We start from the raw sequence: 26,454 nt of genomic DNA on the forward strand, positions 1-26,454 counted from the left end.
CTGTAGACGACGCCATCAACATGGCCCTACACTTCATCCTGCAGCATCTGGACTCCCCAGGAACCTACGCCAGGATCCTGTTTGTGGACTTCAGCTCTGCCTTCAACACCATCCTTCCAGACCATCTCCGAGGCAAGCTTTCCCAGATGAATGTGCCTGATCCCATCTGCCGGTGGATCACTGACTTCCTGACGGACAGGAAGCAGCATGTGAGGCTGGGGAAGAATGTCTCGGACTCCCGGACCATCAGCACCGGCTCCCCTCAGGGCTGTGTTCTTTCTCCTCTGCTCTTCTCCCTGTACACCAACTGCTGCACCTCCACCCACCAGTCTGTCAAGCTAATCAAGTTCGCAGATGACACCACCGTCATTGGGCTCATCTCTGACGGGGATGAGTCTGCCTACAGGAGGGAGGTTGAACGTCTGGTGTCTTGGTGCAGCCACAACAACCTGGTGCTGAATGCCCAGAAGACAGTGGAGATTATTGTGGACTTCAGGAAGCACACAGCCCCACTCCCCCCCATCATCCTGACTGACACCCCCATCACCTCTGTGGACTCATTCCGCTTCCTGGGTACCACCATCACCCAGGACCTGAAGTGGGAGCCCACCATCACCTCCGTCATCAAGAAAGCCCAGCAGAGGATGTACTTCCTGAGGCAGCTGAAGAAATTCAACCTGCCAACACGGACGATGATGCAATTCTACACTGCAATCATCGAGTCCATCCTCACCTCCTCCATCACCGTGTGGTACGCTGGAGCCACTATCAGGGACAAACAGAGACTGCAGCGTGTTGTGCGCTCTGCTGAGAAGGTGATTGGCTGCAGACTCCCATCTCTGCAGGACCTGTACACCTCCAGGACACTGCGGCGTGCAGCCCGGATCTCAGCTGACCCTTCTCACCCTGGACACAGTCTGTTTGACCTGCTCCCCTCAGGCAGGAGGCTCCGGTCCATTCGCACCAGAACCTCTCGCCACAAGAACAGTTTCTTCCCCTCTGCTGTTGGACACATGAACAATAACCACATGACTGTCCCCGCCACTAACACATGACCCTACGCTGTGTCACTGCATCATTTCATGTCTGGCACTGATCACCACCTGCACTCATGTATATATCTTTCTACGTAGCACTCATAATTCTTATTCTCATGTATATATGTTTGGCACTGATCACCACCTGCACTCATGTATATATCTTTCTACGTAGCACTCATAATTCTTATTCTCATGTATATATCTCATGTATATCTCATGCACATATCTTTCTTTCTACATAGCACTTTAATTCTTATTGTCTGCACTGAAGCACCGCAGCAATTTCCTAATGTTGTAAACCTCAACATCTGGCAATAAACCCATTCTGATTCTGATTCTGATTCTGCAGTTTATGTCACTTCTGCATTGACTTCATTTTCAACTCTCGTTGCTTTTGGCCATGGAGCAAGCTCCAAAGATGCACATCAGTCTGGTATCACTTCATCTAGACAGGATTCTGACTTGGTGGCATTCAGGTAGTAGCTTTGCACCACTGGCTCATCAGCCAGGCACATAAATCAAATGTGTGAACCTGCAGTTCCTCTCATACTGAACAGTATTGCTATAGCAACAAGACATCATCAGTAGGGTCGAACTAACCTGTCAGGAAACATGGGTTTAATCTCTTGTCATTTAGTATGTGAACAATCCAGCATTAGATTCTGCTTCACAATGACAGGAGAAGGATCAAAAAACATTAATTTCATCACATCTGGGATCGACACAAATGGAACAGCAGTGCATTCTTTTGAAATTAATGTGTAATTAAATTAATTTTTCACACTTTGAAAGGCCATCCTGTGGACTTTGCAATGCTTCCTTGGGTCCACTTCTAGATGGCTGTACAATGAGTTAAAAGCAAGGGCACTGCAGTAAAAAAAAGAAAAGAGATGAGTATCCCATGCCATTATATGGAACTGAATAATAAATACAGTATGTCATTTATCACACTGACAGTCATATTAGCTAGTTACTACATACTTATTTCCAAAAAGCTTCTATTTTTGGTCTTTGAACTAATTTAGAGCAGCTTTCTCTGCACACTTTTTTTCTGCTTTTGGTGTCTGGGCCTGGCAAATTGCATGAATAGTAATGCATCCAAATCAGAATCAAATACACTCGCTGGATACCTTCCTGCTTAACTTTCTCTCTCCCATGGGTAAAAAGGAAAAAAAAAAAGGTTATTAAAGGAACCGGTTTAAAGAGTGATTTAATTCCAAATTCATGGGTAAGTGTAATAAAATGACTTTACATGTAATGTGTTGAATTTATTTTATGGTGTTTGCTCCAATAAAAGTTATTTTCCTTTATCTAGAGCAGTGGCTTCCAAATGGTGCGCCATGGGATTTTGTGACATTCAGACATTATTGCTGCAATGCAGAACAGCTCAGGAAGTTCTGAGTGAATTGTTAGAGGTTTTATGACAGAAAAGTCAGACATGTTCATATGTGGAGCAGCTAACCACATATAACCACCATAGCAGATGACTATATCCAGTAGCGGTTTTTGATAGGGGCAACACGGGCAGTTGCCCGTGGCGGCATCGTGGTGGGGGGGGCGGCATCATGGACATCTCCAAAAGAAAAGTTGCTCGTACTCATGCTGCCCCAACATCAGCCAGCGCATTTTGGAGATGGAAAAGGCACTGATTGGTTTTCTGCCACCCATTTCCTGGGAGCGAGGGCGCCCTCCATTTGCGAGGTGCGACTGCTGCTTGCGACACAGGGAGGAGAGGGCAGGGCAGCAGGGGATTCTCTGGCTGGCTGGACCAGCATCTAATAACCAACTCACAAAATAAAACAAAATAAGACATTATGATACAGACATTTGTAATTTGTACCAATGTTTTTTCAAAATTCTATAAAGTGAGCGCAAGAGCCCTCGGTGCACCTGCTTGCTGCTGTGCTGAAGTCAAAGCAAACTTCATTGTCATCTTCGCTATATACAGTACAGTATATAGAGAGATGAGATGATGAGGCACCAGTTACAGCAGTGCAAGTAAACAAACAATAAATATAAGAAGAGTGAGAAAATAAATATACACTTTAGGACTAGGGGTAAAGGGATCAAAAACAATTTAAAATGTATAATTTACAGTTTGATGATTTAAAGTCTCACACACAACCCGTTGAAAGGGGAGGAGGGCCGGCTGCTTCCAATTAGAGCACATTTCATTCGTAATGTTGTAAATCCAAGCCCATTTTGTATTCCTCATCTGAGTCCTGAGTTGTGCGAAATCCCAGAAATAAACCCTAGACAAAGCTAATCTGTAAACTAAGGTTGTAGCACCCTCAAGGATTGACGTACGCTCGATGTAGTTATAAAACAGGGTTTATTCTGGTCTTGGCAACCCGTGAGAACTGCTCACAGACAAAACAATAAAACAAAAACATCACATCAAAATGCGCTCTTGTACGTAGTGTCAATCAATCAAAAAATCCTTAATTACAGAAAATAAACCATTTAAAATACACAAACCTCGTGAGCTGACATCCAGGAGGTGCTAAATAGTCCTTTATGGCCTTATTGCCTTATCTTCCATCTTCTTTGTCAATTATTTCCACTCTTTAAACGATATTTTCTCCATGTGTGGAGCTAACTGTGAGTTGCAGCATGCGGACACCATGTGCGCTAGCAAAAGAAAAGTGGCTGGGTGGAGACCCAAACAGCAAAGCTGTACCCTACACAGTTCACCACCAGAGGGCGCAAAGGAACAAAATCCAGACATACAGCTTAACAAATATTAAATGCAACAAACATCAAATGCAACAAACATCAAATGCAAAAGACCGTTACACTCCCACCAATCACTTGTGATTAAAAAGAATAAAGTATTACCTATGAACTAATGAACGGCTTTTGAATGAACTATCATGAATTATCCTTTAAGCAGAGTGCGGTGGAGAATCTTCTTCCGCTTCCATCAGAATGACTGTCTTCTGAATGGGTCTTTCCAGGTGCACAGGTTTGGAGGTACGTTTTCCTGCTCTAACCAGGGTTGGATCACTCAGCAGCAATTTCACCTTCCTCACTTTTCCATCCTTTCCAGGATACACTTCAATGATCCTTGCCAACTTCCACTGGTTGCGTGGAGTTATCTCATCCTTCAGGAGGACAACATCATTGATCTTAGCATTTCTGTGCTCTTTGGTCCACTTCTGTCTGCCTTGAAGATTTAACAAATACTCCTTTTTCCACCTTGTCCAGAAAGTGTTGGCAAGTAGTTGAACACGACGCCACCTCTTACGGAGATAAAGATCTTCTTTCACAAACCTTCCTGGAGGTGGAGAGATGATTGTGGACTTCATGGTTAGTATGTGATTCGGTGTCAAAGGTTCTGGGTTTGATGGATCACATAGTTGGTCAGTAGTCAATGGTCTGCTATTAATCACTGCCATGACTTCATACAGGAATGTCCTCAGAGAGGAGCTGTCGAGTTGTTTGGCTGACTGTTCCAGAATGGACATGAGAACACTTCTTATGGTGCGAATTTGTCTTTCCCAGACACCACCCATATGACTAGATGCTGGGGTGTTCATGAGAAACTCACAGTCCAGTTTCCCTAGCTTGGCTTGATCCATTTCCTTAAATGCTCCAATAAACTCATTTCTAGTGCCGACAAAATTAGTGCCTTGATCGCATCTTATCTGGCGAACTGTACCTCTGATGGCCATGAATGCACGTAAGGAGTTGATGAGGAAATCTGTAGAGAGATCGTCAAGCATTTCAAGATGCACTGCTCTGGAGCACATGCAAGTGATTAGCAAGCCATAACGCTTTAGCTCCTTGCGGCCTTCTTTGACATAAAAAGGACCAAAGCAGTCCATCCCACAGTAGGTGAATGGTGGTGTGGTCTCCATCCGATCCTCTGGGAGGTCTTCCATCTTCTGCTGCTCTGTGCGCCTTCTGAACCTTCTGCATTTTACACATTTATAGATGTAAGATGACACAATCTTGCTGCATCCAAGAATCCAGAATCCGTTAGCTCGAAGTTCATTCATGGTGATCCCTCGTCCTTGATGGTATGTCTTCTCGTGATAATGTTTGACCAGTAATGCCGACACGTGACTGTCTCTTGGCAGGATCGCGGGATGCTTGACATTGGGGTGCAAAGCTGCATGTGTTAAGCGTCCGCCTACCCGAAGAATGCCTTGGTCATCAAGAAATGGACATAACTTGTGTAACTTGCTAACCTTGTCTTTCATCTGCATCACATCATGATGTTGCAAGGTTTTTATTTGCTGAGCAAAGGCTGTTTCTTGAACCATCTTTATGATTGTTAACTCTGCTTCCTTTCTCTCTTGTAGGCTACTGATGTCGTGTGATCTACTCTTGTGATCCTTTGCTTCTTTCACATAGCGCTTGAGTCTAGCAACTGCCTTAATCATCCTAGACCAGTCGGAAAACTTGTGTAAGCGATCTAACAGTGACCTTTGTTCCTCCCCTTGTATCTTGTGGACTTGAACCTTCTTAACCTCCGGGTCACTGGTTGATAACTCTCCCACCTTAATTTCCCCACTGGGTATGACCTTTTGCCAAAGGAGGTCTGGGCCTTTGAACCAGTTTGATGCTACAAGTTGTTCTGCTGTAAGACCTCTTGAGGCGTGGTCTGCCGGATTATCTTCGGAAGTTACATACCTCCATTGGGTTGAATCTGTGCTTTGTTCGATGCGTTCCACTCGGTTTGCAACAAACACATGAAATCTTCTGGCTTCATTGCTGAGGTATCCGAGTACCACCTTCGAGTCAGTCCAATACCTTTCTTCTGAAATTTCCATTTCCAATTCCCTTTTCAGCATGTCACCAGTGCGCACAGCAACAACAGCCGCCGACAACTCAAGCCGAGGTATAGTTGTGACTTTGGTTGGTGGAACTCTTGATCTTCCCATCACCAATGAGCAGTGGACTTCACCAGTTGTGCTTGAATGATGAAGTTCGTAGTGCTGTGCCTTGAAGTTCGAAGGAATGTAGCATCTGTGAACCTTTACGTCTGCAAGGTTTCCCAGATCACGCAACCAATACTCCCACTGAGGTCGAAGTCTGTCAGGTAAGTTATCATCCCAGCTGAGTTTATCTCGACACATTTGTTGCAAAATCTGCTTTCCCAGCAGAATGAAAGGTGACACAAACCCAAGTGGATCGAACACAGAGGCGACTGTGGCCAATACTCCTCTTCTGGTGAGTGGTTTGTCCTTAACAACTACTCTGAACTGAAATTGATCTGACGCCACACACCATTGTACGCCAAGTGCTCTTTCCATGTATACTTCACCGAGTGCCATATCTAGCTCTTTGGGAGCTGCAGCGCATTCTTCTTTTGGAAGCGAAGCTAGAACTTTGGTGCTGTTTGAGATGAACTTGTGCAACCGAAGTTTGCCCATGCTGCAGAGTTTGCGTGCTTCATTAACCAGCTGTATTGCCTGATCTTCAGTGTCAACACTTGCTAGTCCGTCATCAACATAGAAGTTGGTTTTGATGATCTTCATTAAAACTTCCTTCCCCTTCAGCTGCGAGATGCTTGAGGCCATAGTTGGCGCAACCTGGAGAAGATGCTGCTCCAAATAGGTGTACCTTCATCCTGTAGACAGTGAATGGAGTTTCAAGGTCACCGTTCTCCCACCACAAGAACCGTAGGTAATCTTGGTCACAAGCATGCACATGGAATTGGTGGAACATGCGTTCGATGTCACACATGAAAGCCACTGGGCCTCTTCAGAAGCGACACAAGACTCCGATCAAGGTGTTTGTTAGCTCTGGACCAGTGAGGAGATGGTCATTTAAGGAAGCGCCTTGGAACTTGGCAGAGGCATCAAAGACGACACGAATCTTTCCGGGTTTTTGTGGATGATACACACCATGGTGTGGGATGTACCAAACTGGTGTCTTGTCAATGTCTTGCTCTGGGACCTTTTCAGCATCTCCATGGGCTAGGATCTCATCCATAAATTTCTTATAGTCCATATAGTACTGCTTGTTACTCTTGAGCCTTTTTTCTAAACATTTGAGGCGATGAATAGCACATACCTTGTTGTTTGTCAGGTTCGGCCTTTCGCTCTTAAATGGGAGTGGCATTTCAAAATGACCATCCTCCTTGTGCCTAATGCCGGCCTTCATCCTTGTTAAAAACTTGAGATCTTCTTGAGAGACCTTTGTGTCTTCTGGTGCTTTCTCAACAAAGTCAGACTCCAACATCTTTAGGACCTCTGTGGGAGAGATCATTTCCTTTATTTGAGTTCTGTAGACATAGTGAACCTTGTTGGTGAGATTTGAAGAGGGATTAATGTCAGGCACCACTTCCTTCACAATGACTTGGTGACTTATTCCGAAGGCGTCTCCATAATCGAGACATGGATTGCCATAACCAACAATACTCCATCCCAGATCAGTTCTTTGGGCAAACGGCTGATTTTCCTTTCCAGACACAACCTCATGAGGAACAAGTGCTTGGGGGCAGTTGTACCCAATCAGCAGACCAACATCACAGCTTTGTAGTGGAGCGATCTCACTTGCAATGCATTCAAGATGAGACCATGCCTTAGCTGTTGCGGGCGATGGAATGTGATCTTGGTTTGCGGGAATAAAGTCTCTGGCATACGTCACTGGTAGAGAAATGGTCTTATTTGAGTAGAACCCTCTGACTTGTAGACCTGAGAGCTTGCGACAGGACACAACTGTGTTTCTTGAAGACATAGTAGTGAGCTTTAGCTGAGTCGATTCACCTTTGATATGCAGAGCTTGTGCCGTTTCTTCAAGAATAAAGGTCGTATCGCTCTGTGTATCAAGGAGCGCGTACACAAGAATTTGGAAGATGTGTGAGTGTCGTCAACATTCTGTGTGACTCTGTTAGAAGTTGCTTCACTTGTTGTTGGTGTGACACTGTTGTCTTGTGAGACATCTGCGTTCGTTTGTCTTGTCCTGTCACTGTTCTTGTGTGGATTTCTCCTTGTTCTTTCTTCCTTCGTGCGACTGTCATGAAGACATGTTGGATGTCTTTTATTACATGTGTCACAGGTTTCTCTCCCTTCACAATCCTTGGAGCGATGACCAGAGTTCAGACAGCCAAAACATAACTTCTTGTCTTGAACAAACTTAAGTAGGCTGTGACCCGACCTTTCACAGTACACACAACTAGCACTAACAGTCCTTTCATTTGAGTTAGTTGCTAGCACCTTTGCTCCATTGCCTCTGTTCCTTGTTGTTTTTGCCCCTTCAGTTTCACTTGGCTTCAGAGCAAAGAGAGATGTTATGGGATTACAGGCAATTTTGGCTTCCCGTGAGATGAAATCTACAAACTGGCTGAAGCATGGAAAGGTGTGAGTCTCTTCTTGCACTTCTGTAACCTTTCTGTTCCACCTTGAAGTAAGCCAATCTGGAAGTTTTGCGAGCATTTTTTGGTTTTCATTGCAGTCATTGAGCACTTCAAGCCCCTTCATTTGCGACATGGCTGTCTTACAGCAGCAAAGGAAGCCAGCAAATGCTTGAAGTTCCATACTGCCTTTAGAGCTTATCTTAGGCCATGCGTCAAGTTTGTCTCTGAAGGCCTTTGCTACAAGGAAGGGATTGCCATACCTCTCTTCGAGAACTGTCCATGCTGCATAGTATGCAGACTCTGTGCCAAGCGGGAAGTAGCCTTCTATTGCCTTCCTTGCAGGTCCACTTACATATTTCCTCAGATAATAAGTCTTCTCTTCAGTTGGTATATTTTTCCTGTCAATCAGAGTCTGAAAGGAAATTTTCCAATCATTATATCTGATAGGGTCGCCACTGAATATTGTTGGCTCTGGTACCGGAAGACGACTTGCTTTAAGAGACACTGCAAATGCTTTGACCAGATCTTCTGTGTTCACCTCTCGGTGCGGTGTCACATTTCGTGGCGAGGAACACCGTTTCATATGCTGGTCATTGTTTTCAGACTTGAATTCATTTTTCTTATCAGATCTGTGGTGAAGTAGGTTGTATATTTCTTCATCTGAACATTCACTTTGTTCATACACCTGCTGTCGAGCCTTTGCTGCATTCAGCTTTTTTACAGTCTCAAGTCGCTCTATTTCTCTGCGCTTAGCGTCTAGAGCCTTTTGTCTTTGTGCTATTTCTGCTTCTTGCCTTTCAACTTCCTTCATATGGATTTCTTGTTCAAGCAGAACTTGGAGAGCAGCCTCATTTGCTGCAACTTCAGCAGCTGCATCTTGTCTTTTAGCCGAGAGCCGGCTGGAGTGTCTAGAGGAAACCCTCGAATGAGAAGAGAGCTTAGTGTGGTGTGACTTAACACTCATCCTGTCTGAGGCTTCTAACTTAGGTATACCTCAGTCTCCTTCCATTTTTCATCCCTTTGACTTTTCACATCTGAGGCTACGGATTTAGATGAAGACTCAGCGTCCTTCCAAAGTTCTTCATCTCTTTTAACCTCCGCACTACTTGGGCTTGGACACTTTCCTACAGATTCGATAATTGTCTTTGTTATGGCTTCACACGTATCCATCCTTCGTCTTGTGTCACTATCTGGAGATTCAATACGTCTCAAGTCATCATAGGCTGCATTCACATCCTTAGAAGCACTCAAAACCTTGGAAACATGTTCTTGTAGCAGATCCTTTGAGCATTGACCATCTATAGCTCCTTTGGCATCCTTAATGACAACCTTCCACTTCTCATAGCGCACACTGAAACGATGTGCAGCCTTCTTTATGTGCTCACCGTACAGTTCTTTGCCCTTTTCCGTCAATGTACGGACTCGTTGGCTCTGTCGTGCTCTTTGTGAGGTAGTAGAAACATCATCAGCTGTGCCTTCAACTGCTTGTAGTTGCTCATCTGCAGAGAGTTGTTCCACATCACCCTTTTCACTGACTTCTGGATTAGCCTCAAACTCTGCCATTGTTGGAGGGGTTTGGGTTTTTTTGTATATCTTACTTAGCCTTAATGTAAAGGTGCAGCAGCTTAAATTTGATTTGGTAGTTGAGGAGCAAATGAATATTAATCTACATTTACTGTTACAACTTTAAGGCACAGTAATTACTATTACTCCTTAAACATCACTTAACGTGTATACTTAAGTCACATTACATATCTTGTCCAAGCCAGTAATACTGTTTCATACAGCAACTGCTGAAGCCCACCATATGCACAATACACAGGTTACTCATCACAACATTAACTTAACACTGTATGAATATCAGTCACTTGAACAGCAGAAATGTAAACAATGAGAAAGAAAGAAAAAAGATGAAATATTCCAGTCCTTTGTTCATTTATAAAAGGAAACTTATCTTAATTATTTTTACATTCCTTTTCCTTTTTATTTCTCTTTCTTGTGGTTAATTATATTCAGTCCTTTAACTGAGGCAACACTTATTTTCGGGGCACCTGACTTTCCTGCGGGGCTGCGTCCTTCATCTACCCGTGCAGAGCGGAGTTCTCACTGTAGCACCCTCAAGGATTGACGTACGCACGATGTAGTTATAAAACAGGGTTTATTCTGGTCTTGGCAACCCGTGAGAACTGCTCACAGACAAAACAATAAAACAAAAACATCACATCAAAATGCGCTCTTGTACGTAGTGTCAATCAATCAAAAAATCCTTAATTACAGAAAATAAACCATTTAAAATACACAAACCTCGTGAGCTGACATCCAGGAGGTGCTAAATAGTCCTTTATGGCCTTATTGCCTTATCTTCCATCTTCTTTGTCAATTATTTCCACTCTTTAAACGATATTTTCTCCATGTGTGGAGCTAACTGTGAGTTGCAGCATGCGGACACCATGTGCGCTAGCAAAAGAAAAGTGGCTGGGTGGAGACCCAAACAGCAAAGCTGTACCCTACACAGTTCACCACCAGAGGGCGCAAAGGAACAAAATCCAGACATACAGCTTAACAAATATTAAATGCAACAAACATCAAATGCAACAAACATCAAATGCAAAAGACCGTTACAAAGGTGTAGGTCCATTAGGTTATGTTGTGGTGATCCTCGGGTTGGGGGATGGGTGATCTGGAGTGCAAAATTAAACACTCCCCCTGCCAGAGGGGTGTTCGCCCAGGGCACCAAATAGGCTAAGACCACCACTGACTATATCACCTAAAGAAAAGCCTGATATCTTCCTTATGGCTTGAGATGGATTGGCAATAGACATCAGCCTCACAGGTATCAGCTGTTATAGGACAGTATTGGAGCCAGTCCTTCATTATTTTTCTAAAAGGTAACTTACTTATGTGTCTGTAGTTACTCACCAGAACATATAGTTTTTTTACACTACTCATTACATTACTTTTGGGTTACTCTGCAAAATTACCCGAAATGCACTGTCTCATATTTACCAGTTAACAACATAAACCTGAGGCTATAGTCCAGCACACTTATATTATACAAATCCCTTTGCTAAAGAGGACACACATAGGATATTTTTTTCAGTATTTATGTATGAACACAAAGCCCACAACACAAAGCAATGATGAAAATCAACCCAAAGAGCATTCAGTGATGACCACAGTGATTTTACTGTAGGTTCCAAACTTGACTACTCATCACTGCTGTTGTTATCTGTTGGAGATCAGGCTCTGATTTCTGGGTTAGGGTCAGCATACACTTAGCTTTAAGATCACTCTTGTGATGTTGCCTTTGTAGATGTTTGCAAAGAGCAAACTAAAATTCAGTCATTTCTGTCCTAGAGGCAGTTTGAACTCCATATCTCTGCTTTAGATTGCGCCACCCCACACTAGCAGTTGGCTTATGTTAACATGGAAGCTAAAGATGCACCGTGGTTCAGATTGGTGGCCTTTGGAGGTAGGCCCAGTTTCTCTCTGAAGAGATGAGACTTCAGAAGCAGCCGTATAGTTTGCTGGATTGTGTGAAAGAGCTTATTAAGTCAGCGGAGTCAAGGCATAGGCTAGTGAACTGCTGTAATTAGCCAGTATCTGCATCTGTGCAGCACACCCCAAATCCTACGCAACAGTGATATAAAATGCTAGAATTCTGCTAAATAATACTGATGCCCCAAATTCCTGGATACCCTGTACTTTACATCAAAGCAAACAGCACAAACAAGCTTGGCAGGTCTAGTTCAAACAGCTATTGGCTATAGCTGTTTGCCACACCTGTCAGTGAAAGCACCCACACTCCTAACTTCAGTAACATGCTAGAGCTGTAAAAAAAGTAACCTCTTAGAATTGTTATGAAGGGGGAAATTATCCACACATGCCAAAATTACATTTGGCCATATCTTTACTTTGAGATACAGAGACCGCTCGCTTCTGTAGTTCTGTCGTCAAGAAGAAAAAAAAAAAATTGTTGAAAAATCTGTAATGTTTTGTGGTACTATAGACTATGTGCACGTTAGCATATGCTACTTCCGGTGCGGAAACTCCTGTGGGGAGCTTTGTTTCCGGTGTCCTATTCACGCCTTGTTTACGGTCCAAAACAAGTTTAGCAAATGAATGACTCAAGCGGCGATTTACATTTCTGTAGATGTTTTGGGCATTTATCCAATATATCTGTAAATGATGTTCATCGACTTGTCGATATTTTTCCCCCGCGTCTCAGAGCAAAAGAGAAAAGGGATTCAAATTTTATATTTCTCAGTATCTGTAAACAGCGGTCCCTCGTTTATCGCGGGTGTTATGTTCTAAAAATAACCAGCGATAGGTGAAATCAAGTAGCCACTTTTATTTTTTAAAAACGTTTCGTCGACATCGTAGATGTACAGTACTTCAGAGTCACACTGCTAGCGATCGATGCAGCGATTCTGTACTGTACAGGAGAGACATCACGGAGGAGATCGTCTGCAGCGATCAGGACACAATGTGATGTAAAAAAAAATAAATAAACATGCAAACTTGCACTAAAAAATCTGCGAAACAGCGAGGTGAAAGGTGAACCGCGTTATAGCGAGGGACCACTGTAATTGTGAAGGTAAGTCACAACATACCCTTCGTAAATACTAATGCATAGAAAACGTTACCAGTAATCGTTCATTTTTTGTGTGGCTTTTTTTCACGGTTTGTTAACATGCTGTGTAGGTGTGTACTTGACTAGCTGATCTCGACATAACAGGGAAACATCTGGTTTGACTATTCTTCACCTGTGGTTTGAATGCTGAACATTTGCCTGTTTAAATCATAATAACTGTCACTATACAGAGATGTGCTTCTGAATGTGGATGATGTGTCTTCTGCTGCAGTAATGCAGTTCTGCCTGTGTTGAGTGATGTAAACAACTGATTGATCTAAACTCTTTAAACGTCAAAATTGATCATTAGATTTTTTATGACACAACAGTGGTGAGTGTTCCCACCTTCTGCTCTTTGTAACTTAACGCGATCTTTCCGTTTTCGAGTTTTGGACATGATTTTGGAGTATATCTTCGCAGTAGCGATTGACCGCAAAGTAAAGCTAAATGTACAACCCTACATCTGGTCTCAAACCAGGAAGTTAGCATTTTCTCGTGCTAACTTCTCGTATAGGCCCTCAAATTATGAAACAAAGCTCAAACTCAGGGATAACATGCTTCAAGTCATACAAGAGAATCCAAGCTGTTTGTAATAATTCTATTAATTCTGATTGACTGTCAGGTGTAATATCAATCTATGCGTTGGAGTGGGTGTTAAAATGCTCTTTAAGTCATTAGTGATTACAGTGTACTATAAGCAAACTGTGCCTTCACACAGCAGAACTGGTTGCTTTGATATCATGGTGCAGTGTCTGCGTTACCACTCAAACAGTGCAGACGCCAGCTTTGAGTCATATGGAGCCGTGCCTGTTACTAGCTGCTATAGCTCTCTACATTAACACTGCTAGTATCAAAACCATTAAAATACACAAAGTTCACCAAATTAAATCCCTGCTTCCTGCTCTTGCCAAGAAACGCTTGCTAATATTTTGGAATATGCCAAGTATTTGGATACAGGGATGAAAGTCTGGTGGGAGTGAGCTGTTGGTTTTACTAATGAACAAATGTTCCTCACCAAAAACTGGTAAGGGGAAAGTTAGCTGGCAAGGGTGTATATGAGGGCCGCTGGTTAGATTCTGAACTTTAATCAGCTGCTGTTAAATGATGGAGTACATGGTAGATCAAAAACAAGGCACTGTTGAAATATCAGGTACAATACGCACAGCATGTGCTAAAGGAACGGGCCTGTAGCAGGAAGGCAAGGCAAGGCAAGGCAAGTTTATTTGTATAGCACAATTCAACAACAAGGCGATTCAAAGTGCTTTACAGAGACATTAGAAACAAGAACAAATAAAAAGCATGATTTAAAAATTGATTAAAACAAGCAAATAAACTAACTAACTAATTAACAAACAAACAAACAAAACAGTATATAAAATCAAAACAGATAAAATCAGAACAGTAGATAAAATCAGTAGTTAAATGTAAGTTTTGAATTTTAAGCTTAAAGTGTGGATTTGGTGCTTTATTCAAATGCAGCTGAGAACAGGTGAGTCTTCAACCTGGATTTAAATAAACTGAGTGTTTCAGCTGATCTGAGGCTTTCTGGGAGTTTGTTCCAGATATAAGGAGCATAAAAGCTGAATGCAGCTTCTCCGTGTCTGGTTCTGACTCTGGGAACTGATAAAAGACCGGATCCAGATGACCTGAGGGATCTGGATGGTTCATACTGGGTCAGGAGGTCATTGATGTATTTTGGTCCTAAACCATTCAGAGCTTTATAGGCCAGCATCAGAACTTTAAAGTCTATCCTCTGACGGACAGGCAGCCAGTGTAAAGACCTCAGAGCTAGACTGATGTGGTCCACTTTTTTGGTCTTAGTGAGGACTCAAGCAGCAGAGTTCTGAATGAGCTGTAGTTGTCTGACTGATTTTTTAGGTAGACCTGTAAAGATGCTGTTACAGTAATCAAGCCTACTAAAGATGAATGCATGGACTAGTTTTTCCAGGTCTTGTTGAGACATCAGATCTTTTATCCTTGATATATTCTTGAGGTGATAGTAAGCTGACTTTGTTATTGTCTTAATGTGTTTTTCTAAGTTTAGGTCTGCATCCATCACTACACCCAAATTTCTCGCCTGGTTTGTGGTTTTTAGATGTATAGATTGAAGTTCTCTGGTGACCTGTAATCGTTTTTCTTTGGCGCCAAAGACTATTACCTCAGTTTTGTTTTTGTTTAGCTGGAGAAAATTGTGGCACAACCAGTCATTGATTTCCTCAATGCATTTACCAAGAGCCTGTACAGGGCCTCGGTCTCCTGGTGACATTGTGATATATATTTGTGTGTCATCTGCATAGCTGTGATAGTTTATTTTGTTGTTGTTTATAATCTGTGCCAGTGGGAGCATGTAGATGTTAAACAGAAGGGGTCCCAAGATGGAACCTTGGGGAACTCCACATGTGATACTTGTCTGCTCAGATGTGAAGTTACCTATTGATACAAAGTATTTCCTGTTTTCTACGTATGTTTTGAACCAGTTTAGTACAGTTCCTGAAAGACCTGTCCAGTTCTCCAGTCGTTTGAGTAATATGTTGTGGTCAACTGTATCAAATGCTGCACTGAGATCCAGTAAAACTAGGACTGACATTTTTCCACTGTCTGTATTCAGACATATGTCATTAAACACTTTGGTCAGAGCGGTTTCAGTGCTGTGGTTCTGTCTAAAACCTGACTGGAAGGCATCGTAGCAATTATTCTGTTTTAAGAAGTAACTGAGCTGTTGAGAAACTGCTTTTTCAATGATCTTACTTAAAAACGGGAGATTTGAGATCGGCCTGTAGTTGTTCATTTGTGTCTTGTCAAGATTGTCCTTTTTCAGTATAGGTTTGATTACAGCAGTTTTTAGTGATTCTGGAAACACACCTGATAATAAAGAAAAGTTGACGATCTGTAACAGGTCTGACTCTAAAGTCTTTGAGACCTTTTTGAAAAAACTTGTTGGCAGGACATCTAAACAGCAGGAGGAGGAGTTCAGTTGACCTAAGATGTCCTCCAGGTCTTTGCTGTTAATAGGTTGAAACTGTTTCATGGTGTTTAAACAGTTTTTTGGTGGACACAGTACATATCCTGGATCTGCTGTTGATGTACCAATTGCTTGTCTAATTTTTTGGATTTTTTCAGTGAAGAATTTGGCAAAGTCATTGCAGGCCATGGTCGAATGAAGTTCAGCTGCCACTGACACAGGAGGGTTTGTTAGCCTGTCAACTGTAGAAAATAAGGCTGAATTATGGTACGTTATAGATTCAGATGTTTGTTTTGCCAGACTACAGTTGAAAAAGTATTTATTAAATATACATTTCATTACATGTTTCATGTCCAAACATAAAAATTGGATTACAGGAGTGAAACTGGATAAAATACTACAGAGAGTCAACAAATCCTCCAAAAGTATATGATAAACTAGGCTTCCCAAAGCTGTATCAAGCCTTTAAATCTTTCTTTTGATAGTGTTGAGCTGCTGTTTCTACAATTAAAACTGGTCAGGGCTGGATGCAAAAACTCAGTGGTCAAGGTTTTAACCTAAATGCATTCTAGAGTCACATATTAATCCTCTCCATAGTAGCTGGCTGACTGATATGACTCAGTAACCAGAAAGCAAACTATTTACAAGTACATTTGGGGATTTTTGGGACAATAAACATATTTAATCAAATGCTTGAAATGGCAAAGTATAGAAATAATCTATATGCAGTGACTTGGTAACCTACTTTGCACCATAAGCTGTATTTAAGAAATGCAAGTAGCCACTGTGATGACACATTGCTCTTCAAACTTCCACTTTAAATTCAACAACATATGGTAAACGGTAATAAATCAGCTAATAAATGTGTATAGCAGGCTGTAGCTCACCAAAACCAGAGCAGCGACTTCTAGGGTGGGCTGTTAGTAAGATTAACCACACAGCCCCTTTTACTTATCGGATAAACGCATTAAAATGCTCCAAATGCACCAACATTACTACTGTAGCACAGTCAAGTGGTCCAGACTATAAGTCAGCACTCAGTGAACCCCAATCTGTGCCTTTGCGACTTCATAACTGAGCTGTGGTGGTTCCTATATATTTCCATTTTGCAATTATACCGTCGGTGAAATTTCACCGCCACTGACTACCAACGGTGACACTATTACACTATCATGCTTGGATACGTGCTTGAATTTAGACACCTGTAGTAACAGGATTGAAAACACCTGAATTCAAAGATCAAGACGTGCGGCCCAATACAATGTCTGACTGTTAGACTTAAATGGTGTAGACTACAGAATTGTACACAAATTCTCCCCGTACAAAGGAAGACAAAGGAAGAAATTAGCTGTAGTCACCAAAAGCATTTTTGTTCTGCTGTCAATTTGTGCATTTTAACGTGCGAGTCTATGAGGACTTACTCACTTTTGGTGCCAGGCTCAAGTGGCCATTACAGGAAGTGCAGTTTTTAGCATTTGACTTTTCACTCTTTTTCTTTGGGTCCAGTTTTAGACTCATTTGTAAATATATCTTGGCATGAATTCTATAAACAAAACTGCTTTTGGTAGTTTTTTGCCCACAAACATAAAATAAAGTACCAGTGTTTCCATGTGAGAGGATTTACACTGATTGTAAAATTCTGAAATAATACCATTGCTTAAAGCAATATGACCAGCAGCAACTAATTATATTTCAGTCTTTTTATTTTGTTCTTACTTTTATTCATATTCTAAGGTAACACATCATATGTCATATTATATTTGACTTTATGCGAATATTATCTACGGTGGCCCCTAGAGACAAAGCACGTACAAACTCCAAACACTTGCAAACTCCAAAACACTTGCAAAATCCAAAACACTTGCAAACTCCAAAACACATGCAAATTCCAAAACACAACGGAAGTGCTCCAGGACGCTAGGGGCAGTGTTGAGCTCGATTTGCAAAATAAACGGCAAGTTTGTCTGTATGGGACGGTCTAGTCTCCGTCGCGCTTCCCAGGTTGCCTAGCAACCATGATACTAACCGCTGGAAACGTGTCATACAACTTTGTTTGACAGAAATGAAGGAGAACATATTTTGTTAATTTGTTTGTTTGTTTCTACAAGAGCTTTGTGTGATTTGATAAGTATCTGAGGCTGAGACCACAGGACAGTAAAACATGATTTTTGGGCTTCATTTCTGTACTGAACAGTCATTTAAGATTAGCTAGTAAATAAGAATTAGCTAATGTTGTTCATGAGACTAAAGTCATATCACTTTGGTAATGTAAATATAATATGGCCAATATTATGGTTATTATATTAATCATTATTAGCTATTACAGCAGTGAACATGAACTCTGTGTCAAATACTGAGCTTCAGTACAGATTCAAGTTGCAGTTATTTATATGTCTTATCACCTTAAATCTTCACTCAAAGACAAGTGTCTTTGACAGTGTATATATAGGTGTATCATATATAAGAGACAAATGTTGTTCCTTCAGTATGTTGGCATTACTAAATTTGGCTCATTGCTTACATATATTTATAAAAAGAAAATGTACAAGCTGTGATAAATGTTTCTGATAAAATGAAGAGTAGACTGATATATTGAATATTCCTTTATTGGGTGAGAAAATCAGACCATGTCATAACTGCTTTAAGTCATACAGAATAGATATCAGAGCCTTAAACAGGCTGACTTCTGCTAAATGGGTCAAACTGGGCAGAAAGTATACAAACACATAACATCCTTATAGAATATGATGTAACACTATAGATCAACTTACCTCAGAATATATAAAGCATATAAACAATTACAGCAATATGATGCAACAAACACAGCAGTACTACTAATCCAAAATACTCAAAGCTTCATAGAACTGAAACAAACATTTATTTTTAGGTCCATTCTGCTGCTGATACATACTTTAGGTTTCTGAATGTTAAACTTGTTGCTGCCTTTCATAGTGTGTAACTTGAAGGCCCTGAGTACTTTCTCCCACACTGAAAACACTGGGAGGATAAAATTATTTGAACATTACTTAATAAGACTGATTCAGGACAGACAATTAGTTATGTTAAACTTTTTCTAGCAGTCCTTCACAAACAGGGAACAGTCTGTCTATTCTCTCCATCTGTCAGCTGCTGCTGGCTCTTCCTCCTCCTCTTCCTCACACACTGATGAGTTTGTCCTGGTGGATCATCAGGGGTACAAAGCCTCACAGATGATGTGCAGCAGTGGGTCCCTCAGTCTGTCCTCACTCTGGACACTTGCAGTTGTCACACATGGAAATCAAATGTGTGATAAGCTGCAGGATTCAAACACAAGTGTAACTTATAAATGAATGTTCATACTTTTATTACACAATCAGAGAGAAAGAAACAGAGAGAGAGAGTGAAGGACAGACAGACAGGTGACAGTCTCAGGTGTATACACTGCTGCAAAACAGCACAAAAGAAGGAGGATTTAGTATTTGTGTCATTACGAAACAAAAAGAGTTCCCAGATGGTACAGTGGACACATGTGTGACTCCTGTGATTAAAGCATCTTTCTTTCAGCTTAACGAGTGAACCGTCAGCTCGTTCAAACACACGTTAAAGTCCGTTTGGCTCGACACCACCGAATAGAGGCAACAATATAACATAGCTAACATTAACAGTGCAGTGAATCCTGCTTGTGCCGTGATACTCAGGACTGCAAACCGAGCAGCATCACTGACTTTCAGCCTGTTGTGTTTGTGGATATATGACTGACTTTAATTATCCATAAAATCATCACATTCTCAGTAAGATTAAAGTCAACTATTGAACGGCGTATATTTTGAAGTAAAGGCTTTAAAACCAAGTTAGTACAAACATCGCTAATGTCACATAACTTTCCCGATATGTGGCCAACAGTAATGTTTTAATGTTCTTCATTATAACAACATTTGCGCATAAATAAGTGACATAATATTCAGTACTTACTTCTGAAAGTTTACTCTTCGGCGGCTCTGCTTCCGCCGTTTTTTTCGGTAAAATTATCCACACCACCGCCGCGCTGTGAAATCTGGGATATGTTTGGCCCATCCTTAAAATTCAGGGAAATTAAGGAAGCATTTGAGGGCCGCATTTCGAGCAGCCTTTGAATTGGGACAGCCTTCGTCGTGTTGCTGTGCCGTAATCGGCCTTAAAATGCGGCCTTTAAGGCTGCAGACCCTGAATTGGGATACAGCCCAAATCCGGTCATTGGTACTTCCTGGCTTGTGTAGTTACTAGGTAACAAAAGCTCAACACTGCCCCTAGCGTCCTGGAGCACTTCCATTGTGTTTTGGAAATTTGCATGTGTTTTGGATTTTGCAAGTGTTTTGGAGTTTGCAAGTGTTTTGGAGTTTGTACGTGCTTTGTCTCTAGGGGCCACCGTAATTATCCAGTACCATATCAGTATATTCCTTCTAGTGTCATTAAAATATCAATATTTAACAGTTGTAAAATGGGAATATTGGCTGCTTTATTTATTTTGTAAATACATATTGAACCAAAGCCACAACCCTCTTATTTAATTTGCTCTTGAGCCACCTTAAATATAGCCTTTTACGGCACAGCCATTTTCATTGCAGTTAATTGCAGGTTTCATGCACAATGAGGGAAAACCCTACCTGGCTGATTGATAACATTTCATAAAAGGTTGGCATGAGCTCTGTGTGTCAACATAAAAGCATTAGCTAGCAGGGAACACGCCGCCCTGCATCAGCAACTACTGTCAAGATGTTTTCGAGTCAAGCACCTAACCCTCCAGCCGCTCCAGTGGAACAGCTCAGTGACCATCTCTACAAGGCTGTGGTTGTACTCTGCAGATCCCAAGTGAAAATCTGTGATTGAGTGTAAAGCTCTGGTTGCCTTGTGGAAGAGTGTATTTTACAACAGAACAATGTTCATTTGGATGATTTTTTTGTGTGGACAAAATAAAAAATAATACCATATCACAGCACAGGCAGGTGGGAAAGTAGGTTACGTTTGCGTAATAGCAAACATGGACCTGAGCCATATCATTTCCTTTTGTCTGATTTAAGCTTTGATAACATCATCTCGCTATGACCTATATTCTGAGTTCATCATTTTCCAGCTGTGCTACATCATCCCCTCCCCTCCCAATCCTGTGTAATTCTGTTTTGTTTTGTTTTTTCCAGAGGACACTGATGATTCATACTCTAATTCACCAGTTTGGGGTATTTGTGTGGAAGATGTGGAGAGAGGGAATAGTGAGAGACAAATTAAGAGAAAAGGAGAAGCGGAGAGCGGGTAAAGAGATAAGAGGGAGAGATTGTGAGCCAAGGAAGGAGACTTATAAGCTATTTTTAGTCGCCAGCTGTGTGAGTCATTCTGAAACAGTGATGAGGAGACCTGCTGGTAGATGTTGGCGTAGAGGGGATTGCGACGCGTCCTTGTGACACACTTTGAAGCGTGTGGGGGCTCCTATAGACGAACATGTATTAAATATGTGCTCCAGTCTGGGTTGTGACAGGCTGGATTAGCATAAAACTCTATGGGAAAATATTCTTTAGCCATGATTTTGTGCCCTAAATTAATGGCACATGGTTTGAACACGAGTATCCAACAGACTAGTGATGGGATTTCCGGCTCTTTCAGCTCGGTTCACTAAAAAGAGCCGGTTCTTTCGGCTCCCAACTTGCTCTTCAGGTTGTTTTGTTGCTTTAATTAATTAATTATCAACAACAATATAAAATTATGCACAAAAGGAATTAGTAATGTAAAAAAACACGCTTTTCTTTATGTCTGTTTATATATAAATATTTATGGGGCCCCTAAAGACGAAACACGTACAAACTCCAAAGCACTTAGAAACTCCAAAGCACGTACAAACTCCAAAACACATTTCTAGCGTTAACTGAACTTCCAAAACAGAGCTACCTAGATCACTTAAATTACACAATCGAATTCATATGTCTATAGTTTTTGTATTAATACACAAACACTCATATATATATATATATTCAAATAATTAAAAAAAAAAAAACTTCATTTACCTGTTACTACCACACAGCCAATCCGATTGTTGGTACTTCCTGGCTTGTGTAGCCACTAGGTAACAAAAGCTCAACACGGCCCCTAGCATCCTGGAGCACTTCCGTTGTGTTTTGGAGTTCGTACGTGTTTTGGAGTGTGTACGTGCTTTGTCTCTAGGGGCCACTGTAAATATCCATCCATCCATCCATTCGCTTCCGCTTATCCTTTTCAGGGTCGCGGGGGGCGCTGGAGCCTATCCCAGCTGTCACAGGGCGAGAGGCAGGGTACACCCTGGACAGGTCGCCAGTCTGTCGCAGGGCTAACACACAGGGACAGACAACCATTCACACTCACATTCATTCACACATTCACACCTAGTGGCAATTTGGATTATCCAATTAACCTATCCCCACAAGCTGCATGTCTTTGGACGGTGGGAGGAAGCCGGAGTACCCGGAGAGAACCCACGCAAACACGGGGAGAACATGCAAACTCCACACAGAAAGACCCCGGCCTGATGGTGGAATTGAACTCAGGACCTTCTTGCTGTGCGGCAACAGTGCTAACCACCGTGCCACCGTGCTGCCACTGTAAATATACTTTTATTTATTCACTCCACATAAAATGTAATAAATAAAGTATAAAATACAGAAACCAACTATTTACATTTCAACTTTTAACTACTTAAATTTTCAGCTTTTTCCTTTTAAACAAATTTAAAGTGAAACAACACAAAACACTGCAAACCACAACACAATAAAATATAAATGAAAATATGGAAAAAAAGGGGGGGAAAAAGAACGCCCAGATCTTTAATTAAGGGAAAGGTTGGCATTTAGAACTATTAATATCACACTCAACTGACTGCGTTTTATCTTCCCATTGCACTGATGGGTGGACAGTTCTTAGGTGCCTGTGCATGTTGTTTGTGGAGCCGGCTCTATATGATATCCTTTTCTTGTAGACTCTACACTCTGCCTTTGTTTTGTCAATAAGATTGAAATGGCTCCAGACTTTGCTTCTTTTCTTGGTGTCACTCATTTTCTTTACTGTACCTTTCCAATGTGACGGTGTTGTCTCTTGTTGTTGCTCCTGGCTCTCTTTCTTTCCCTCTCTCTCCTGCTCTTGTTGTGTGCTACTGCTGTTTGAGTGTAACTACCGCCCCACCCCCTCAGCTCAGCGCTGAGCAGAGGGGGAGGGGGCGCAAACGCAAGGGTGACTTGCAGCGTGAAGCGAAAAAAAGTGAAAGAGAGGGCAGGAGAAAGAAGAAGAAAAAAACACGGCTCCTTCGCATCGTTCACTTCAAAGATCCGGCTCTAAGAGCCATTTCGTTTGCGACCGACCCATCACTACAACAGACATGATATGTTGGTTTTAATTCACTTACCACTCTAATACGTGCCATTCTTTATGGCGTTGAGGTACAGTTTGATATCTTCCCTGCACTCTAACTCTCACAGAAATGTGAAGTGGGTTAAGTCTGTAGGTCCTGCAAAAAAACCCACCACCAACAACAAAAAACCAAAAAACTAGGTGAAGGTCTCTCAGCAGATGTGAACTGTGCTTAAAAAGAAAACCCATAGCAGCAAAGTTTTGCAGCTAGGGAGTAGATACTGTCAAGAGAGGATAAACTTGAGGCAGAGAACTCTCTCCCAGCTTACCTTCAGTCACAGAGTTATCTTTTTTTAGATTGTAGGTCAGAATTGTATAACTTTAAACTACAGCAAGCTGAGGTATGTATAAAATCAGTTTTGTATTGCCACTTCTTCTCTGTTCTCAAAATAGCATAAGAGAAAGGCCGTTGATAAAGAAAACACGTGCGTCAAATGTTTGCCTGACTGTTCCCTGTAAAAATAGATGAAATATAGTATTTTGGAAAGACTAAACTAGAAAAATGTAATTGTTAGAAAAAACTTTACCTCTTATTCTGCTTTTAAATTTTTTTATAGTTTTTAAACTGTCTGTTATAAGCTGCTGAAGATTAGAGCAGCGGAATGTGAAAATCAGTAAACTACTTGAGGACTCCTACACAGGAACCATGTATTTACATGGTTTCCATTCATGTTCCTATATAAGAGCAAGGTTGCCAAGCACCTATGCCATTTTGCAGTCACCAGTTTGTGAGGAAATTTTAGAACTTCTGATTCAAAGTCACTTTGAAGACAGCGACTGCAACCTGGTCCAGTTCTTCAAGCAACCATTTCAAATGCAATAAAATAACAGGTTCATTGCACATGGTCACATTAATTTTGGTCACACCATAGTCTTTAACTATTGTTTTCACTAACCTGATTGTAACATTAGTGTAATCCTGTTATGAAGCCGCGAGCTGGGTGCTTCTGCCATTACCATTTCACTGTTTTGAAATCTGACAATGAAGTGAAAGGATCACACACTGTAGTGATTTGTCAATCAATAGTTAACAATAGTTTATCCTTCCTTTTTTACGCTGATGGGGCTATGTTTACAAAATCAAAATCATTGTATTATAAGCCTTGGTACTAGAACATTAAATCCTCAGGAAAGCATTTATAGCTGTCCTCCAGCAGGTTTCCAAACAATAAAACTTCTTTGTACCACCAGTCACATGCTGCTGACAATTACAAAGAATGTTAGTTTAAAGAATTCCCATGTTGGCTTCACTTTTCAGACATGCAAGCCAGTTAATCTTTGATAGACATTTGATGGCATAAATACATGTCATCATTTGAAATAACTGAAATGACTTTTTTTCCCTTCCTCTGCACACAAAGCCTCTTTTTTCGGCTGCTCCCATATTCCCAGTGGGTTGCCACAGCAGACAGCTCCATGTATTTGATTTGCTAGATCTTAACACCGGACACCCATTCATGACACAACCCCAAATATATTTGCATCTCCCCACGGTTCTGAACGAGGGATCTTTTGTGTAATAGACCAGCAGTCCCAAACCCCCGGGCCTCGGCCCGGTACAGGTCCGTGAGTCGTTTGGTACCGGGCCGCGAGAGTTGAGGCTCAGGTGTGAAATGTATGGTTTTCAGGGTTTTTATCGGTTTTCAGCGTTATTTTGTTATCATTTTTATCGTTTACTCGGTTTTCCTGGGTCTTTTCACGTGTGTTATGAATAAATCTTCTTTTTTTCGGTACCGGTACTAGTTTTATTTTGTTGTATTTTTCTGCGACTCCTTAAAGGCCGGTCTGTGAAAATATTGTCGGGCATAAACCGGTCCGTGGCGCAAATAAGGTTGGGGACCGCTGTAATAGACAACAGCCTTACGGTGTGTTCACACCGAACGCGATGGGCGCGTGAAAAAAGCCCCAAACGCCCCTAACTTGACGCGTGCACATTCGCACCTCTACGCGTGTCCAAGAAAAATCCATCGCGCCCCAAAATATCATATTTTAACGCGCGTGAACCGGAAATGTGGGAGGGATGTGGGAGGAAGTTTTGCAAGACCGGTATCTTTGCAAGATGGCAGCTGTCAAGCTAGCGCTTGAAGAGAGAGTCTCCCTTCTCTATTTACTGTGGAGAGCAGAGTAGCGGCGTAAAGGACATCCTTGCCGTACCTGGGTCCATCAGGTCCTCCAGAGGCGTGAGCAGTTTGGTGAGTTTCACCACTTGCTCCAGGAGCTGCGCCTGGATGACGGCCGATTCCAGCGCTATCACCGTCATTCACTCGGCCAGTTTGAGGACCTGCTGTCCCGCATCGGTCCCAGAATCGCCCGCCTAGACACCAACTACAGACGCTCAATCCCACCTGCAGAGCGCCTGTCCGTCTGCCTGAGGTTAGTAAAAGTGTTTAATACGGTAGTCCTTTATTGATACCTGTGCTAATATGCTAAACCATCCATTTATACACTGCTAACATGGATGTGCTATGCTAACAGTGAATGCTGTCGGTGTTTACTGAAAGCAAACTGTGGTACAAAGACGACTGTTTATAATATTTCTAGTGATACTCAGAAGCTCTCATCAAGTCAGATTTAATTCGATTTATGCTGTTATCAGTGTTTGCGATGATAGCATGGCTGTGGTGTCACATCAATGTATGCGCTCGGTGTTTGCTGATATCAAACTGTAGCATTAGCACCACTGAGTTAACCTTGTAGTGATACTCACTCCTTTTTATTTAGACCTGGTTTAATTCTGGGATAGTTGAATGTTTGTATATAATCCCTGCAGCTGTCAGACTCTATAGCAGGCGTCACCAGCCTTTATTAAAACAGAGTTAGATAAAACTGTGAACAGTTTGGTTCATCTCTAGTTACATGGTTCTATCTTGATAAGCTGTCTTATCACAGATTAATTTTTCAAAAATATTAATGATTTAAGCAAGGAAAGGGCTACATGTCAACATACAACTCTTTATTTCTATTAATGTCTCACTTCATTCCTACCTGATTGACATGTTTAGGAATTATGAGTGATTGGCTCACTGTAGTTGTGAAAGTTGCTACCAATCAAATTATGATATGTTAAAGTTAAAATAAAACACAACTGTTTTAGATATTATCTAATATACATTTTGTAATTATCCTT

General features: G+C 41.6%; 1 long non-coding RNA gene and 1 pseudogene across 1 annotated transcript in view; one reads left to right on the forward strand and one right to left on the reverse strand.

Annotated features, from left to right (window-relative positions):
• The window catches only part of LOC146642502 (uncharacterized), a 501,695-nt gene that overhangs the window by 22,296 nt on the left and 452,945 nt on the right, over positions 1–26,454 (forward strand). The gene's annotated exons all lie outside the window — the stretch shown is intronic.
• Positions 8,784–9,912, reverse strand: LOC146642503 (uncharacterized; annotated as a pseudogene).

The sequence above is a fragment of the Rhamphochromis longiceps genome, linkage group LG23 (genome assembly GCF_057381845.1).
Source record: "Rhamphochromis longiceps isolate RC_006_pf linkage group LG23, R_longiceps_female_GT1.1, whole genome shotgun sequence".
Taxonomy (NCBI): Eukaryota; Metazoa; Chordata; class Actinopteri; order Cichliformes; family Cichlidae; genus Rhamphochromis; species Rhamphochromis longiceps.